Source organism: Cuculus canorus, chromosome 9 (genome assembly GCF_017976375.1).
Source record: "Cuculus canorus isolate bCucCan1 chromosome 9, bCucCan1.pri, whole genome shotgun sequence".
Lineage (NCBI taxonomy): Eukaryota > Metazoa > Chordata > Aves > Cuculiformes > Cuculidae > Cuculus > Cuculus canorus.
This window is the reverse complement of record NC_071409.1, coordinates 531,001-550,547: the sequence shown is the minus strand read 5'-3', so window position 1 is coordinate 550,547 and position 19,547 is coordinate 531,001. Positions and strand designations below refer to the sequence as shown.

The window sequence follows — 19,547 nt, the reverse complement described above, 5'->3', positions numbered from 1 at the left end:
TTTTACTGTGGTCAGCAATGAGGTGTGAAATGCACCATATTAACAGGTTACCCACTGCTGGATAAGGTGCAATTAGAGGTCATTTCCATCCTGCACTTAATCACACTCCACAACTCTTGGAAACACAAATAAAGCTTTTAAACAGAACCACACAAAATAAGTACATATACATGCATGAAAAATAAAATACTTTATTAATCGTGCTAGACTGAAGATCAAGCTTCAACACTGGTTCCCACGAGGACTACTCTTATCATTTTTTTTCTGAACATACCACTCCACAGTCAAATCTGGTTTTCCACTGCAATGTAACAAATTTCTGCTTGAAGCATTACCAGGTGTTTCTCTGGCACAAGTGGCAAAATATCTAATAAAAGATCAAACGCTGATTGTTGTTTTTTAAAATTTGATTTAAATTAGCAGTTCCTCCTTCTCCCTTTCAAATTAATCACACTAAGATCTAGAGGCAGAGAATACTGCAATTTACACATAATAGCTCTTTACAAAGGGCATGCTTCTGCCTTGCTTATACCGTGTTGTCAATCTAACACTTGAAAGACAGGCTGGAAACCCACCCGCTGGGTCAAGGTAACCTACCCCGTTAACTACCTGCCATGAAATGGCTCGACAGCCCCTCACTCAAATTTGGGGCCTCATTATGTAACCTTTGGCAGTCATATTTTACGAAATAAGCAACAGTTTCAATGATTTCAGTATAGATAAGCTTTAGAAGAAGGAATCCTTACACAATGAAGTATTTACAGTATTAGAGGGTCGGGGATGCACCACAAGGTTAGTTTTCTGAGATGCCTTGTGGAGCTCTGAAGGAGCCTCCAGAAGGTAATTCTAAGTCAGGATCTAACTCAGGAGCTCTGTATTACCTTCAGGAGTGGAGCCTGCCCAGCAGAGCGGCTGGGAAAAGCCGCTTCCCTGAAACAGGCAGTGAGAATAGGTCCTTAAGGCATCAAAATGAAAAATGAGGAAATTCACATGTGGTTCTGCGTTGGTAACTCTCTTGGCAACGTTTTGAGGACCTCCCATACAGAAATCCCACTGACAGAACACTCTCCTTATGAAAAAGCAGCTGGATCAATATCTGAAAACAGAGCTACTACAGAAAACAAAAGGACAAATGCCTCTTCCCCGAGGCAGGTGATTTTCACCAGGCATTAGTACAAGATACGATGTTAGTAGCCAGGACGGAGCTGAATTCATGAGCAGTAGGAGCAGTATCACCTCCTCTCTTGGCTACCAGTGCCACACCACTAACAAAGGAGCAATCAGGTTGCGTTACACAAAACTCTCCTGGCAAGATACCTGAAACATCTAATCAAGGAAAATCAACATTAGCAGCTATCAATATTTCAGGAAAAAAAAACATTCAGAAACAATGTAATAGGCATAACTGCTATTGTCAGTGCCACTGAATCCACATCAATTGGATCCCAGCTTTTTTAGCCACTTGGGCATGCAGTTGAGAGCTGTGCAGCATGATGCAAAGGTTAGTGATCTGTGACCACTTAAGGCTAGGATTGCAAATAACTGTAAGCCCAAGAAGTATCTATTGATTCATAAACAAAGGAAAACGCACAGCACAGTCTGTTTTCAGAAGGCCCCTTAAGATATCCTGAAACAAGTATCTACATCCCTATTTTATACTGTTACTTTATACGCATCTTGAAACCCACACTCAAAACCACTGCAGCAATATGCACTACCACACAGCTGAGCCGGTGGCTTCCCAAAAGACTGAGGTCCCTTGGGTAAAGGCGACAGGTTTGGAAGCTCCATTGCTCCTGGAGGTAGAGTTGTTCCCAACTGCGCATGCGGAGCTGCCCTGCAGACAATCCCTCGCGCGCCAGTGCGTATGTCTGTGTGCCATTACGGTAAGCAAGATTGGAGAACTGAGACGTTTTCACTCGAGATCAGTTCTTCAGACATCATCAAGTGCCTTATGCGGAAATAATGGAAAGGGAGGAACAGAGCAAGAATATCTGGAAAGACACTGAGCAGACTGCCTTTTCACAACCCTTTTTTCGCTTCACACCTCGCTTCCGTTAGGAAAGCAAACAGCTCATTGGTTCTGGAAGCACGCTCGGGTCACTACACGGGTTTTTTTGGAAGGCAGATTCCTAAAACTCAGTTACATCTCCAGGATGGCACAGCTTAGACAAAGGAAACCATCACCAAAGGTAGGGTTTGAGAATGGCAGAATTTCACATCTCATCCAGCTCAGGCAAAGACAGCGCACAGGGAGGGGAGAGAGACAGAGCTGCCCCTGAGCCGGTGGCAGCTAAGATATATGAAATATATTTGACAATGTTTAAATGTTTACGGTGGAACTCACAGATTATTTTTCACTGATCTTATATTTTGTTTCTACTTTCACATGTACTACATTTACACAGAAAGACAATCCAGAATAAGATGCTAGTGGTACAGTTCAACAGCAACTGAAGAGATAAGAAATAATGAGAGAAAACCACCGAAAGCTTACACTGAATTTCAGTGAGGGATCTCTCATTTCCTGTGATAATGGCAGATAAAATGAAATATTCATATTTTCCACAGCAAAATAAAGACTCTCTTTGACAATAATAATCTACATAGAATATCCTTATAGCACAGCACAGTGTCAGCTCTCAGACATCAAACTAGATCACGAGGACACGTATCACTTATGCTGTGCATAGCCAGTGAGACTACAAGCAATGCATCTGATGAGAATTTAAAGCAGCTAAGCACTGTTAATGCCATCTAATAATTTTATGGAAAATAGGTCTTGTCAAACACAAGACAAAAAGCAAAGGAAATCCCCTCTTGTCACTCCATAACAAGACCATGTTTGATTGATAATGATCCTTTCATCATTATGATAAGTGTAAGTTTTTATATGAGGTTTGATTTAGTGCAGCATGCTACTCCAGTTAAAAATATATTAATAACAAGTCAACTGAAAAAATTAAAGTGTTATCTTGCCAAAGGGAGAATCATTAAAAGATGTTTCTAATGGGGTTTCCTAATGAATTGTTACTAGTTCCCCTACATTTTCCAGCACTTTCATCCATACTCCAGGATGCAAATTAATTACTGCTACTTAAACTTCTGGGTGACATAGGTAAATAAAAAAAGAAAAAAAGGGGGGTTAGAACCAAATGTGACCTTACAAACATATTTAAATGTGTTAATAAATTATTATACTGATCAGCGTTTTAAATTGACTGTAGTTCATTACCTCATCTGGCCTTTAAACAGAAATGGAATCGTGGCAGCTATTTGAAAGAGAGCTCAAATAAAGCAGAGTTTATGTCTGAATTTTAAAGCCTATATTCTTGTTATTCCAACATTAAGCATACAGAGCCATAGAGATATGCAATCCCAACACCAAAGGAACTGTCACTGGAAGCAATATGTGAGTAATGAAATTACTGCACATTTTGTACTGTGCATTGTAAAACGCATATTGGAAACAGCTACTGTGATGCCTACTGAAGGAAATACTTCTCTTCTGCCTCTCATCATTTATTTCTCCCTTCTCTTGTGCATTCTGCTCTTTCACATTACTGTCAGTAGTGAATCCTTCTCATCTGCATTTGCTGCCCTGGGAGTATAATCATGTACCCCTCTGCAATTCCTCATGCAACTTAAGATGTCTCTTAATTCTTCAGATTCTCTAACTACCTGAGTTGGCACTGTAGGAGTTTATCAGTCGTTCGATGTTCTCTGAAACCAATATAATTAAGAGCAGTATGTGGCCTGACTTGTTTGGGGATATGACTACTATGGAAACGGTGAATCACGGTAAAATTTTGATCCTGTTGCCGTCCTTTCTTTCCCTAAACCACGTCTCAAACCTCTCCTAATCCATCCTCCTCATCCATTATCTTGTATTTCCCTGTGTTGCACCTTCAGAGCAGTTTCATTGAATTCTCTGTTGTATGTTTTACTTCTGAAAAAGGCCACACACACATAAGCATGTGAACAATAAATCATAAACATGGCTCAATCACATGAGCTGGGCATATCTGATATCCAGGTCTCTGGGGTGAATTCATGCAAGCACATTTCCTTGGTTCTACACCAAGCAAAAGAAAGTCAGGTATTGATTTGACACCAGCAAAAGAAAGTCAGGTATTGATTGGTGCCCCCCGGGGGTAGGAGGAATTGTTAAGGGTCTCCTGAAAGCACAACCCACAGTAGCTCCTTGGAGGTGTGCGATCTGCCAGTAATAACATTATCCCTGCAGCCCCAGTTACCCAGATCCGCAGTGCTGTGGAGCAGAACCAGCAAGAGGCTTTCCAGAAACTGATGCAAACAAGCATCCCATTTACCAAGCCTGTCACTTTAAAGGAGCTATAGATTAAATAAAGTCCAACTTGCTGTTTCTGAGTAGGCAGATTGTTGTGGGTAAGACACTTCCTACTGTGTTGACTTCTTAAATCTACTAGTGCCTGTTCAAAAAGAGCTGAAACTGATTATCCTCAGTGTGCTAAATGACACTTAGTCATGATATGTGAGGTTTCTTCCTGCCTCCCATGGACTGGAAGAAAACAGACTGAGCTATAACTTCATATCAGTGAGAGAAAGTATGGTCACCAAAGGGCCAAGGAAACATTGCCAAGCCGGGGAGGATGGCGGGAGGTGGAAAGAATGGGGAAAGGAAGAAATAATGCATACTCGAACTGGCACGAAAGCTCTAAGGAAATATATTTAAAAAAAAAGAAGGAGATATTTTAGGAAGATAAAACACTTGCTAATGTGATGCTTATATTAAAATTGTAGCCAGATTGGATAGTGATATAAAATATGTCAGTAGAAACAGCGCTTCCATAGCGCATGTTGTGAATTTTGCCTTGAGGGCAGAAGAAGAAGTAAATGAAACAGGAGATTTCCACTCCTCCATTCCATCTGAGTTCCACGTAGCAGCCTTCTATATCACAAGCCATACTGGAAATGGGGTATTTTTAATCAATCAGAATCAGGCAATTCAGCATTTTTTTTTTTTTTTTTTTGACTCTTCAATGATAAGATCTTAACCTGGGGAAGGTACTTTGAAATTCCAACCAAGGACTGTTTGATTTTGGTAAGATGCTGTGGTATTAGGCACTGCAAATTGCTCACTTGCAAAATGATAGTCGCATTTTATTAATACTTGTTGTAATAGTTATCTGGGAGAAGCAGCTATAAGGGACAGGAAATGGAAAGGAAGCAAAGGTATGTGGATTTCTTTGGAATGAACCCAAAGTCACGCCCACTCATCAGAGACAGAATGCTGGGCCGGCATTCCTCCTATTACCAGGCATATGCAGAGACCCCCTCCTGAAGGGAAGCTAAGACAATTTTAATTGGGACTTCTCAATCCAAATGGGAAAGCACACACCCCAAGCTGGTGGGGGGCTCATTACTGAAATAGTTTCCTTTGCAGAAGGATTTACAATCAGGAGAAAACGATGAATTATGCAGACAAGATGATGTCGCCATGAATTGAAAGCTCAACAGAAAGGAGCCATATATCCTTAGGAAATCTCCAGTCTAAAAGAATCTGGTAGTGTCTTGTGCAGCACAGCATTAAGAACAGTGAGGCTGAAGCACCTTTCACCTCTGGCTGTAACCAAACATAGCTACAAGAACCATGTGTGCTCAGGAGCCAGATATTGTAGCAAATATATGATTTATCTTACACTCAAGCATAAAAAAAATAACGGCAACAGAAAAGACCATAAACAAGCTCCTCTGGATTAAGTTGACACTACATGCAAATAACTAGTCATAAAATATCTAGATACTCCATACTATTTTCAATGCCTTTTATTGTTGTGCAAGATGGTAACATTTGTCCTGGCACACAGCCTGGCCAGTCGTTTGGGCACCACCTCCCGGCACCTGGGCACACACAATGTATCCCCTCCACGACTTAGGAGCAAGAAAGCAGATCACGTAAAGATACCCGAGTTAGCTGCAAAACAGCTAGTGTGGGCAGCAGCAATCGTCTCGTCACAGGAGAATGGACTCTCCAAAGAAGCCAAGCGCCAGGGGAGAGGCACACGGAGCCAGTGGTGCTGTAGGTGTGCTACAATATCACCTGAGCTCAGCACATATGTGTTAGACTAGGCATCTTCTCAGGGTTTACCATCCTACCATCTTACTTTATTATATACTTAAGAGCTCTTGAAACCCCATCCAAACATACCTAAATCAAGACCTGACATTTTTGCTGATGTCAGGAGATGTATCCCTCCTGAACAAATGCCTGCTCAAGATCAAAATTTCCTGTTTAAAGCAGGATAAGTCCTAACAACTCATTAAGAGAAGCATATACTTCTCTTTAAAACCTTTTCCTTTGCTCAACCCTAAATTCAGATCCTCTTCACTTTCTTTCAAAAGATATGTATCACAGCAAATATCTCAATTCTACATCTCATCCTTTTAAAGGTCAGGATACAATACTGTATTTATAGAAAAATCATAGTTTTCAACAGCTAACATATGGGATGTACTGAATAGCAGGAGTCGCGGTATTTATACCATATTTACTGAAAATGTGTTTGCAGCCTCATTCCTTTTACACTGCTGGGTGAAGCACTAACTTACCAATTAAACATTAACAGTGATGGCAACTGATTCACTAAACAGAAATTATAATGATTCACTAAATTTTACAGCAGCACCTGCTGTTACAGATCGGCATTTATGAGACCTCTATTAATGAATTTTAACACTACAGTGTGTTAAAGACACCATAGAGTTCTACATTCAAATCAATACAGCTCATGAAAATCACTAATAATTATTCTGCATCTAATACAGAGGCTTTCCACTAGTTGCAACATTTGCCTTCATGTTCACGGTTGTATATTTATGCCTACTAAATTCAGATCAAGAGAGGCAACAGGACGATCTAAATAAATTCTGCTGTGAAAGCCAAGCTGAGCATTGAAGCTGTACTCTTACATTTTCTGTGACGTCTCTAACTTGTTCTCATCTTCCACTGATGGGGCAGGAGAGCAGTGGCACACCCAACCCCCCACTCTTCTGTTTAATTTATGGCAGCCAAAATGCCTCACTGCAACCTGCCCTTTCTCAGTTTGTGTTCTGATGGGAAACAATGGGCTTCTAAAACTGAATTGGCTCTTTAGCAAGTGATTTATTTCCTGGGATGTTGCAAGTGCCACTACTCTGCTGGCCTAATGCAATCAGATTGACCTCCTAGAGTTCCCTCCCAGCTTGTCCATCTGCACTGCTGCTCAGATAAGGCAGCTTCTGTCTGAGCACGTGCTACTTCACAAATGCAGAGGAAGAAAACACATGGAATAAACAGTTTTTGTTTTGAAAGTTTGGCCTTTTTCCGAGGAAAAAACTCAAGATGGGGTTAGGGTTGGTTGCATTGTGAGTCCAACTCTCTCTGTTTTGCTCTGTCACCTCTGCTCCGTGAACCACCTTAGGAAAAACAGGAAACACTTGGGTGAGTGTAACAGTACACTGACATCAGGGCAGCTTTCGCCTCTAATCTGATCCTATGCATTGACCTAGATATCAAATATCTAATGTGTGCTGCTGTCTGGTGGTTCTGCAGTGGCCCCGGCAAACAGATTGGTATTCAAACCTGAAGTACCTCTATTGGGAGAGAAAATACTCCTGTCTGCCTGAAGGCCAACAACTGCTTTTTCCTCTTCTTTATTGTAAGTTCACCTAGTTCAGATGAAATATTTGCTGGTGGTACAGTGCAAGAGCTCACTGTTGTTTCTGAGGATACAATAAATGCATTTCTTCCTCTGACTGCATGGGGTTTCTTTTGATCAGTCTGTGTCAATCAGCCACACTTCACAGACACAGAGCATCAGATCTGAAGTGCACAGTACTGACAGGATAGGCTCTTAATTGTTACGCAGTGGCCTTTTAACCTACTAAAATTCTGAATAAGGGAGAGAGAAAGCTGGTTGTTTTACAGCCCTTGAAAATACAGATTTGAAATGCAATAAGGCTATATAGTGTGAAGAAGCTGCTTTAATGTACAGACACCACAGCTTTATGCAGTGCACGACGGAAAGGCAACAACACCATTCTCCCAGCAAAACTGACAGTCGTCAGATGGAAATTGTATTTCAAGTCCTCTGTGCTGTCTCCCTGCAAATGTGCCAGCCAATGCTGCTGGAAGCACTCAAGATTGCAAGCCTACAAAGAAGCCTCATAACAATCACCTTATTAAACTATCATCTGTCATTGTAATTTAATTATTTGGTGCCTAGACTATTTCCACTCAGGATTGTTTTTCAACACCTGTGGCAGTGGATCATTTACCTAGATGGCATTTTATTTCATTTTTACAATTCTAATCTAATCAGCAAGCTAACAGAATTGTTTTAGCTGTCATGAATTCAGAGGCACACAGAGAGCTTCACTGGAAATCAACCTCCTTACTTTGCTGATGCTGTAAGAAAATTTTACCATAACTGACCATTTCTCTGATTTCATTATAAATTCTCAAATTCTCTTCAGGTTAGAACGACTACAAAGGAGATGCTCCATTATTACAGCACATTCAAAACATGTATTAAAAACAAAACTACGTATTTATGCCAACATAAAACCGTATCTGTATCAACCTTTGGAATCCTAGATGGTTTCTTAAATCACTTAGTGTATGAATTAAAGAAAACTAATCTTTTCACATGAAGCTCCTGATGACACAAACAATACATGCCAAGTCCTGTCAGACCTCCTTCCATGGGCCATGGGCTGCTGGGGACGTTGCCTTTCACTCTTGAAGACCTGCCTTCCCTCTGTAGGGAAACCAGAAACACCCAAAGTCTTTTCAAAGATTTCATTCCCCTGGGGAGCTACACAACCTGCCGGTGTCTGTGGTGACACAGGGTAACCTTATTTAAAAGCAGATGTCTTTTATTGGTCAAGCAGGACACAGCCTTCGGGTAGAAAGGGAAGGGGAGGTACGCACTGGTGTGGGGATGCTGGCAGCCACACTAAAATCAAACTGATCCAGCAACCCTCCTGGACTTGCATTTCTTACTCCTTAGGAAGTTTTGCACAGTTTTGTGTCTTTGCTTCTCTTTCCAAGCTCTGTCTGTCCTAGTCTCTTTTTCCTGGCCCCTCTCAGCTGCTCAAGGTTATAATTCAATGACATCCCCCGCACCTCAAGGGTCCACATGCCAGGCTCCCCTGCCTGACCAGCTTGACCAACACTCCTCTGGACCAACGCTCCCTCCTCACTCTCCTTTCTGAAAGGTGAGATCCTCCATTCTGTCAAGGTGCATCCTGGCACAAATGGAGTAAACTAAGTAATTTCTGCTTTTTGGAAACATGACAGAGAGATCCCCACATCCCTAGAGCGCACTGTTTCTCCCAGTTTGCCTTTAAAGCTCCACACAGCTTCATCTCTGAAAAGTCAGGATCCAAGTATTCGTGGATGTAGCCCAGCACTTTCCTGCGAGCCAGGAAGACTTCAGTGTCACCAGCAGCCACTAAATTATATTCCTCCTACCCTCGTGGTATAAGCACCCTTCCTGGTCTGTACAGCTCAAACTGGAACCCACTCTGATGTTATCCTTTGGGTACTGAAAGATGTACCCTCCTTGGATGTGATGGGCAGTTGGGGCACTTTTGCTCCACTTTATTTCAGATACGAAATAAAAAATACCTTGTTTCCTCCATTTAATCTTAAATAATGAATAATCCACATTAAGGTAAAAAAAGCCAAAATGCCCAAGAAGGGCAGCACAGGTACAAGTGTTTATAAAAGTCACATAAAAACCCCCAACCCTACCATTAGTCTCGTCACACTGCAGTTGCATCAGAAAAGTACCTCTTTCCCTCATTAAACTGAATTGCTGTTTCCCTCCTAATGAGATGATAATCATGACTCGAGGCCTCTTGCCTGCCTTCCTTTCTTCCTGAAAGAAGAAACTCCTAGAGCCAAGCTCTGCACACACGTTATTGATCCTGGCCCTGCCAGGCTGCCAGCTGGGTCTCGAACAAAGCCAGGGTTACTGCGCACAGCATGCAGAGCAGCCGATTTACCTCTTGAACTTCCTGACATTAAGAATGGAAAAGAGGAAACAACAGCAGATGATTAGCCGCTCTGTTTTTTTCTCCAGCCACAGCTGCCCAGGACAAGCACCAAAGCTGTTGGTCATTCCTTTTGCGTCAACTGACTGAACGACTTGTTTGAATCACTTCAGGTCTACAATGTGGAGAGTGCCCTTCAATCATATCTAATGCTTTGCCTCTGCTGAAGCAAAAAGCGCCCCAAGAGGCATTCAACACTACCTGTTGAATTGCTGTAAAATTACAATTTTCCTCTTGTTATCTGTTCATGGGGGGAGTCTCTTGACAAAGCCCACTTGGGCAGGGTTAAGTAATTTCCAATGCTTCCCCTACGGCTGGTGCTTTGGAAACCCATCCACACACCTACAGTTCGCATTAATCACAGATGCCAGCCTGACTCCCACAAGCCTGGAAGTCTTTGGCAGGTTTATGAATTAATTGTTACAGCAGGGATCACATTTCCAGGGAATGATTAAGTATACTTTTTATATATACATATATATATATATATATATATATATATATATATGCATTTTTAAGGAACATAAGATCCAGCTTCTCACACAAGTAATAAAGCTCTTCTTTGCACACATTTACCTCTCTGGCAGATTTGTCCTTACTATCCTTTTAAATATGTTCTTGGCAAAGCTCAAGCATTTCTCAGATATGGTGACTCACATCTTTTTCGTCATCTGAGTACAGCAGTTTGATACTTCACAGGAACTCTCTAATCACCTCTGGGTTATAGACAAAAGATGTGGCATACAGCTTTTTGCTTTAAAAAAACCAACAAACCCAAAGTCCATGAAAGCCTTGTCGATATTTTGTTCTCGTAGAGGAGACTTCATGTTTGAAATTATGAAGGGCTCGCACCACTACTGAATTTACTTTTCAAGCAATAATCTAGCTTACTGCCCTTTTTAATTATATTCTTCTGATCTCAGGGTAACCAGAGGCACTTTTTGACTGGGGTGCACTTAAGGCGGCACACAGATTCCTAAATTCTGCCCCATTTCTGAGGGCTTTTGTCTGGAAACCTCTTCCTTCTGGTTTCAGATAATCTTCAGCTTATTTTGCTGTTAGGCATTTTCTTCGCTACAACACAAAGACCTTCAGTTTGGCAGAGAAGATTCATAGTGTCCTCCGTACTCCCACAACAGTGGACAGCTGCTGGCTCAGTGCTAGCAGGAGCAGCTGTGCCAATGCGGCTGCTGGAACACGTTTTGCTGCGGGCGCAGGATGCGTGGGGCAGCTGTTGCACTGGTCCACCCTTACACATCACGTGCAGGGCTTGTCCCAAGTAAGTACGAGAGCTGCTGTAGAATCTTTTTGTTCACTGAGACCCCAGGCAGTCTGGCACTCAACTTGGCCACCTTGAAGAAGTCTTTATACCTTCTATATTCTAATGGATTTGCCTTCTTTTTATCAATACATACCAAGGAGGGATTTAGGTATGTCTTTGAGACCTATAACAGAGTGCAATGTGAGCCCTGCTCTGTCCCTCTTCCCAAGCTACCTGTCCCAACTAGCTCTTCCTCCTTTTGTGGCTCCTGAGACAGAGCCAGAAGGGAAGAACGACTACAATTAAATTTCATAGCTGGGGAAAGATGACTCTTAGCTCTTTTCTATTCCCTCACTATCATCCCCAAGTCATTACTAAAGTATTTCTTATCATTTGATATTTCTGCACATCAGGAGTCAGTGAACAGAACTGGGATGGCATCTTCTGACAAGAAGGTGCCAATTGACATGCTTACACACATGAAAGGTCTGGCCTCCAGATGCCAAACTAATTGCCCAGCAACACCCAACCAGACAACCTTGTTGTTGTTTCCAAGCAAATGTGGCATTTGGTTCTTGCTCACACACAAAGATACAGCTTCACATTTTTCCAGCCAAAGCCCTGAGAAATCAAATGAGTTCTATTTTTACTTTATGAAAAAACTACTCACAATTCAACCTATATCACATTAAAACAAAAAGGCAGTTGAGACAAAAGAAAACCATTCTTTTCTTCTAAACAAAAAACTAAACACTGTAACGATTTATATTGCCTGCCCTCTTCCAGCATAAATATATGATTTAACATATGACTGAGAAAAATATTCCACCAATTACATGGATCAGGGAAGATATTAAACAGACGGATAGGTTAGTGTATATCCATGCATAATAACCTGTTACCACGAGGGCTATCAAGTCAGCATTAAGTATCCCAAAATAATAGGTTGCCTGGGGATTCTTCAGAATTCCCTCTTGCCCCCCAGAACCATACCGGATCTGGCCAAGAGGTGCCACAAGACCCACTGGAGAGCTCGGTGAACTAAAAAAACACCCCACAATTCCCCAAAACCAAGGTGGCCTCATGTTGCAGGAACGCAGAAGGAACACAGTGGCAGGGAAAGAAAAAGCAGCTCCAGTTGATGACTTTCACAGGCACCTGATCTTCACCCGCACTGCATCACGGCTGGCACGCGGCACACTGCAGCCTCGCAGCCACATGCATCCACCAGCGATGTGATCTTTCAGCTGCGCTCAGGTTCACACGGCCTGTCACATGCTTGGCTTGATTCAACATGCTTTCCAAATATCCTCTGATTGAGGATAAATCCAATATGACAAACGAGTTACGTAACTGTCTGCTGACACATTATTTGTTAAAACCCATAAATAAAAATGCTGCAAGTTAGCACAATGCTGCTACATGTGACTTGATATAAAATATAGTTTCGGGTTAGTTCTTAGGATCTGAGGTTACATCTGAATGGGACTGAGGGTGAATGATGAGGTTATTTGTAGTCACAACAACATACTTTGAAACAACAAGGGGGGTAAATCCAACTATTGGTGAAGAAGTGAGCTCCCGTCCAGCTGGCTCTGAAGCTTCCCAGTCCTCACAGCAGATCTGCCAGATCCAGGGCGGACTGGGGAAGGTGGTGCTGGGAACGCACCCGCTGCAGAAACAATGTGGACACAACTAGAGAAAGGCCAATATCCCAAAGGTGGCTTTTTCCTTATGTCCAGAGGAAGGATGCCTTTCCTAATGAGAGCGCTCTGTGGAGGGTGCCTTGCCCCCAGTATTTTTCTGGACAGCTGTTGTTCACACACAGAATATTCCCTGTCTTACCAGGCATCCCCAATTTTATTAGCTGATCTCTTAGAATCATAGAATCACCAGGTTGGAAAGGACCCACGGGATCATGGAGTCCAACCATTCCTAACACTCCCTTAAACCATGTCCCTAAGCACTTCATCAACCCGTTCCTTACACACCTCCAGGGAAGGCGACTCAACCACCTCCCTGGGCAGCTGTTCCAGCGCCCGATGACTCTTTCCGTGAAGAATTTTTTTCTGATATCTGTGCTAGTGTCTTTTCATAACTCCACAGGTATCTACTGACATGGGAAAAGGCCTATTTAATTACGCACACATTGGCGGCGGGTTACATCCACACAGGGATCTGCACTGGCAAGGTGCCCGTTCGCTCTGGCAGCTGACGAAATGGCAGCCCTGTCAGGACTAGCTGAGCAGCACTGGCACAGTGGACCATGCCTCAGGGGTTTAATGTTGTGTAACGTGTATAACGACTTGAAGTATGTTCATTATTTTGAAAATTAGCATCAGAAAACAAAGTCGACAGTTTCGATCTAGATGTATTTCTTCCCATTTAAATCTCACCTACTTATTTTTTCCTGAACGAAGCCCGCAATATTTTGATTTAAATTACAGTCATCAGTTAAATCACTCATTTTAGGTATGACAGTAAAAGTGATGTGTTGTAAAATTAATTCCTCAGCTAACATTCGGGAACTCGATTTTAATGTGTGAGACTGAAACAGCTGCTGCTTTCTGTGCATTTACCTTTGAAAACACCTCCAAAAATAGTAAGGCTAGATAAATGCTATGGTAAATGCAATTACTTTCTCTGGACTGGTTTCTACCAGACTTGGCTGGGTAAAGGGAAAGACCCTGTTTTTTTTTTAATAACTGTCCGTGTTTATGAGAAGGCTAAATATAGGCATGAAAAGGCACGCTGTTCCTGGACAAGGAAAGCAAGCATGTTTTCAGGAACAATTTGCATGGGCTTTTACCTATTTACTTAGAAAAATAAATGGTGTATTCTAAAGCACTCAGAAAAACAGAAAAAAACCCACCCCAAACACCAAAATAAACCCCTCAACGCAGCAATGCACCTTTGTCAAAAAGAGAAACTCAACAAATCATGGATACAGTGCCATTCTCTCCAGTCCTGATGCCTTTTCACCATTTAGTCTCCTTGCCAAAGTTTTCGGTGAATCCCTGGCTCATCAACAGGGCAGCATACACAGGGGTAGAATATCCAACATTTTCGCCTACAGGTATTTTGCTTCCAAAACACTTCGAAGAAGGGAGGAAAAGGAGTATCAGGGTTTGAGGTGAGCACCCTAGTCCTTAATGCAGATGGGAGCCAGTTTGCCTTTGAGGGCTGCATGGCAGCAAGCTCATCAACCAACCTGAGGCTGTGTAAGCTTATATGGATTAATGTTTAATAAATCCTTCCTTTACACGGAAACATCAGGAAACCGCTTAGAAAAGGCCCAGTGAAACGGTTCAGACATAAAAAATCTGTAGAGGTGACTTATTTGGTGACAGAGCACCAACAGGAAACACAACAGCTGCACACAGCTGGGTCCGGGACCTGGGAAACTGCTGGGTGAATGCAGTTTATCATTAAAGACAATGAGGTACTTAGAGAAATCAAATGAAGTACTTGTTCTCTGCAGCCAGCTCGGCACTAGATGAGGGAGCAGCCCACAGACGTGCCTCCTTCCACTAGCACGGATCCGCCTGGGTACCCCCAGCCTTGAGCCACCCGCCTGCCACCACACAGAGCCTGGCCCAGGACTGAGAAGGACTGTCAGACATGTGCATGGAGCTTCTGGTTGTGACAAGGCTCCCAGGCCTCATGCCTCCTATCTGCTGGAAATGGCATGGGGCACAAGCAGCCGTTGCTTTCTGTGCTGGGAGCCCCACTGGTACCTCCACAGCTCCTGGACCTTTGATCTTTCCTGGGAGCTAGAAGCCGCAGTGAGGAGCCACCTGATTCTGACTCAAACTGCACGTGGAAGTGCTATGTGGAGGCAGAATACTGATTCTCTAGTCCTATATAACAAGAATACCCATTCAGTGTCTAGCTGCCTCTGTGGCACGGTACCAGCAGCTCTAGCAACATCACTAGCAGAGGTACACAACTATTTCAAATAATTCTGCAGTTAAGAAGTATTCAAAAACTTTCGGAAGCTTATATATATATATATGTGTGTGTATATGCATAATATATATGTAATTGAGGCTACAATAATTTTATTAGCACTTCTTTATTTTCATCCTCTATCTTTCCTCCTGTTTCAACAGAAAGCGAGCAAGGTAGTCATTTCAAGCTTGCACTGATTTTCATTTCAAGCTTGCACTGATGCCAGTGCCTTGCCAAGGGCTTGGCCACAAGAGGAAGAACATGCTGACACCAGGGCAACGATTCTTTGCTGTCACAGCAAATGAAGAGGTGCTTGGCACCAGCAAACACCTGGGAGGGTGTTGGAAGGGCTTAAGCTCTCCATTTTGTTTTAAGACACCTCAGGAAGCCTGTTTGGAACAATGACTTGCTGCTGTATTCTGATTCCCACTGTATTCCCATTCCCACTGCCAACACTTTGAAAACAAGCCCTCAGGCACAAGAGGACATAATAATTTTACAGATGGAAAACTACGGCACCTTGATGTCACCCAGCGTGATGACAACTTCTGCAGAGCAGGAACAGGAGGCATACCTGCAAGATGAGTGGTATTTCCGTAGCCTTGAGCATATCCCTCATTCTCAAAGCAGAGTCCAGTCATCCCACGGACCGAGCAGCTCGGCCAGAGTCCCACTACATTTCACAGCAGTTATCTCGTATCCGAGTTTAGCATAGGTATGTCTCGACAGGGTCTCTCTTTGCATGTGACTCAGAAAGCTGTTCTAAGCGGGCCAACAGCTTCACTAAAAACATACCTTAGCCCTGACATTTTCAGTGACTGACCACCTAGGGAGATGGAAACACCTTTGAGCTTTCCAAACCCTAACACTTAATATTGTGCATAAAACTGTGCAATGCGTGTACAGTACATGTAAGCACTATATGTATACATTACAAGAAAAGCCACATCACACATTATTTGTACTATACTGTAATGTGTACATCTGCTCCGTGGACCTACCCCACTGCACACATTTCATTGGAAAATCACGGCTGAGCAGTGAATGAAAATTATTGCAATGGTGGCAAAAACAAATATAGAGACTTAGAAGCTGCACCGAGTTTTTCATCCAGTGTAGAGATCACCATACACCTCAAAGTAGAAAGCAAGCCTGCATCACTCTGCTCTACCACCTGCTGTTTCTCACCATCCACATACAAACTCCACCTTCCCCCTGCTCACGCTTCAACATCCAAGTTGGCAGAGCCCTCAGGTTAGAGATCACGGCCCATTTCCAGAAGCTGACTTCATTCTGGGCCTGCATAATGCCCATACACCTCACCCAGCTTTTCCCTCCTGCTCTCTCTATTTTGCCACCTTCTGTCCATCCCCTCCTGCCCAGCTCACACCTCCTGCTGTTCCTCTCCAGCCCTTCCCTTCTGGCTGCGGTCCCCAGGGCAGCCAAGGAGGGAGGCAGCAGCAGGACTCTCATCCAGAAGTTGGGAGAGTCATGGGTGGCAACGATATTTGCATGGCACGGGTGGTGGTGAAGGTGCCGCAGGGTTGGGGGTGTTTCACGTATCACCCACCAAAAAAACCCGACAGTGGGCATCAGAGCCTTTGCAGGAAGAGGTTACACTACAACACTGCCTTACACAAACTCAATCTAGATTCTAAAGAGCATGTGAAATGCACGTCAGGTAAATCAAATAGTGCCAAGTTCATCTTTCCACGCATCCAGTAAGTTACGTGAAACAATTTAAAGGCACTTTACACAGCTTGTCCTCACTAAGAGATTCTTATGCTATGTAGATACTTCCCTTCCCCCAACCTTGCTTTCATTCTTACAATATTACCACTATCAAAAGTGATTTAATTTCAATTTCATGGCTTGATTGGGCTGAATGTAACGGAACCAGATGCTGTGAATGAATGAAAGTTCCTTCTGTGAACACCCATTATATTTCTGAACTAAGTGGGCCGTGTTCAGTTGCACGCAGGTACTTCATACGCTTTCAGAGCATTTATCTGTCTGCACCAGGTATGAAGCCAGTCCAATGAGCCGAAACTAAAGCAGAAGCATTAAACTGGCTTTTGTTGTTCCATAAAGAAAATACCATAAAGCTTTAATTGCTAGTTAATCAACATGCGCCAAAATAAATGAATCATAGTCTTTTTCTTGGTGCTTATGTGGTTTAAAATAGTGAGAAAATTATATGCTTATTTTCCCCCCAGGGTTTTCAGTTGTGGACTATTTCAAAGATGAAACAATTTAACCAAAACATTTTATTTCAGTATAATCACAAGGCCACTGCTGAATATGGCTGCATAAAAAATACCAGTCAGTGGCTGGTACGCTGAGAATTTCCTTAAAAAACAGTAATTTACTGAACTTCTCTTTCATGTTGCCCATACAGTGGTGTGACAGGGCTGCACAGTGCCAGCGAGAGGAGCTGGCCTGAAGGGGCAACACTTACGAGATCATTGGAGCAACGCCTGAAGTTATTTGACAGGGTTTCAAGAAGCAATTTCCTAACTTTTTCTAGTGGCTCTCCAGACATTACCTGGCCAGCAAGAGAGTTCAAGGAACTTCATGCAAAAGATATTCATAGATTTCACTTTTAGCTAACTTCAGCAGCAATAAAACATGGAATTCAGCAAATGAAGTAAATACACTGGATCAAACTCACCATGTTATAGAGGTATTTAGTATAATATCTCTGTAGTATTATACCACACTATATATTACAACTGGGGTTCCTCAGGGCTCAGTACTGGGTCCAGCCCTGTTCAATGTCTTTATCAATGACCTGGATGAAGACATTGAGTGCACCCTCAGCAAGTTTGCAGATGATGCTAAGCTGGGTGGAAGTGTGGATCTGCTGGAGGGTAGGGAGGCTCTGCAAAGGGATCTGAACAGGCTGGACTGCTGGGCCGAGACCAATGGGATGAGGTTTAACAAGGCCAAATGCCGGGTCCTGCACTTGGGGCACAACAACCCTATGCAGCGCTACAGACTGGGGGAAGAGTGGCTGCAGAGCTGCACAGAGGAGAAGGACCTGGGGGTAATGGTTGACAGTTGACTGGGCAGTGTGCCCAGGTGGCCAAGAAGGCCAATGGCATCTTGGCTTGTATCAGAAACGGTGTGACCAGCAGGTCCAGGGAGGTTATTCTCCCTCTGTACTCGGCACTGGTGAGACCGCACCTTGAGTACTGTGTTCAGTTCTGGACCCCTCACCACAAGAAGGATGTTGAGGCTCTGGAGCGTGTCCAGAGAAGAGCAACGAAGCTGGTGAGGGGGCTGGAGAACAAATCTTACTAGGAGCGGCTGAGAGAGCTGGGGTTGTTTAGCCTGGAGAAGAGGAGGCTGAGGGGAGACCTTATTGCTCTCTACAACTACCTGAGAGGAGGTTGTGGAGAGGAGGGAGCTGGGCTCTTCTCCCAAGTGACTGAGGACAGGACAAGAGGGAATCAGGCTCTGCCAGGGGAGGTTCAGGCTGGACATCAGGAAAAAATTTTTCACGGAAAGAGTCATTGGGCACTGGAACAGCTGCCCAGGGAGGTGGTCGAGTCGCCTTCCCTGGACGTGTTTAAGGGACAGATGGATGAGGTGCTGAGGGGCATTGTTTAGGGAGTGTTAGGAATGGTTGGACTCAATGACCCCGTGGGTCCCTTCCAACCTAGTCATTCTGTGATTCTATGATTATATGCTATATATTATATACTATATATTATTGAGTATAGTATAATACTATATAGTAATATACAGTACTATACAACAGTTTAATCAAAAAACAGGTATATTAATCTCAAAGTGTGTGAATTTTTAAAGAAGTCTAAGGTAGTGTGGTTCCAGCCTGTTGGAGGCAGATCTTACCCAAGCTTGAAAATAGTTTTGGTGGGAAAAAAATGAGCCTCCTTGGATCTGTGAGTAGGAGCCTCAGCATGAACAAGAGTGAGGTGCCAAAGGGCCATCATCTCTGCACTGAGCCCTTCCTTTAGTAACACCTACTACAGGATCCTTCATCAATATCAAATGGCAAACCTAAATGCCTCTAAAGCATTTTAGTGTGTACTAAAAAGCTCTACTTAAGCCTTCTAGTCTTATTACAGTACCTCTGCCTTCTGGGTATGCACTTTACTTGCTCTGTAGGTTAGGAAAATCTTCCAGCTCTGTGCACAGCATCTAGCACGTTGGGTCAAGGCAAGGGGCACTCAGATTCTGCTAAGAGTTCTGCGGGCTCATGCCCTCACTGTGGTTTGGGTACTAGATC

The 19,547-nt window shown here is 43.2% G+C and overlaps 1 protein-coding gene across 10 annotated transcripts in view; it reads right to left on the bottom strand.

Moving 5' to 3' along the window:
• Nucleotides 1-19,547, bottom strand: part of LOC104068773 (glypican-5) — a 501,941-nt gene that overhangs the window by 155,623 nt on the left and 326,771 nt on the right. The gene's annotated exons all lie outside the window — the stretch shown is intronic.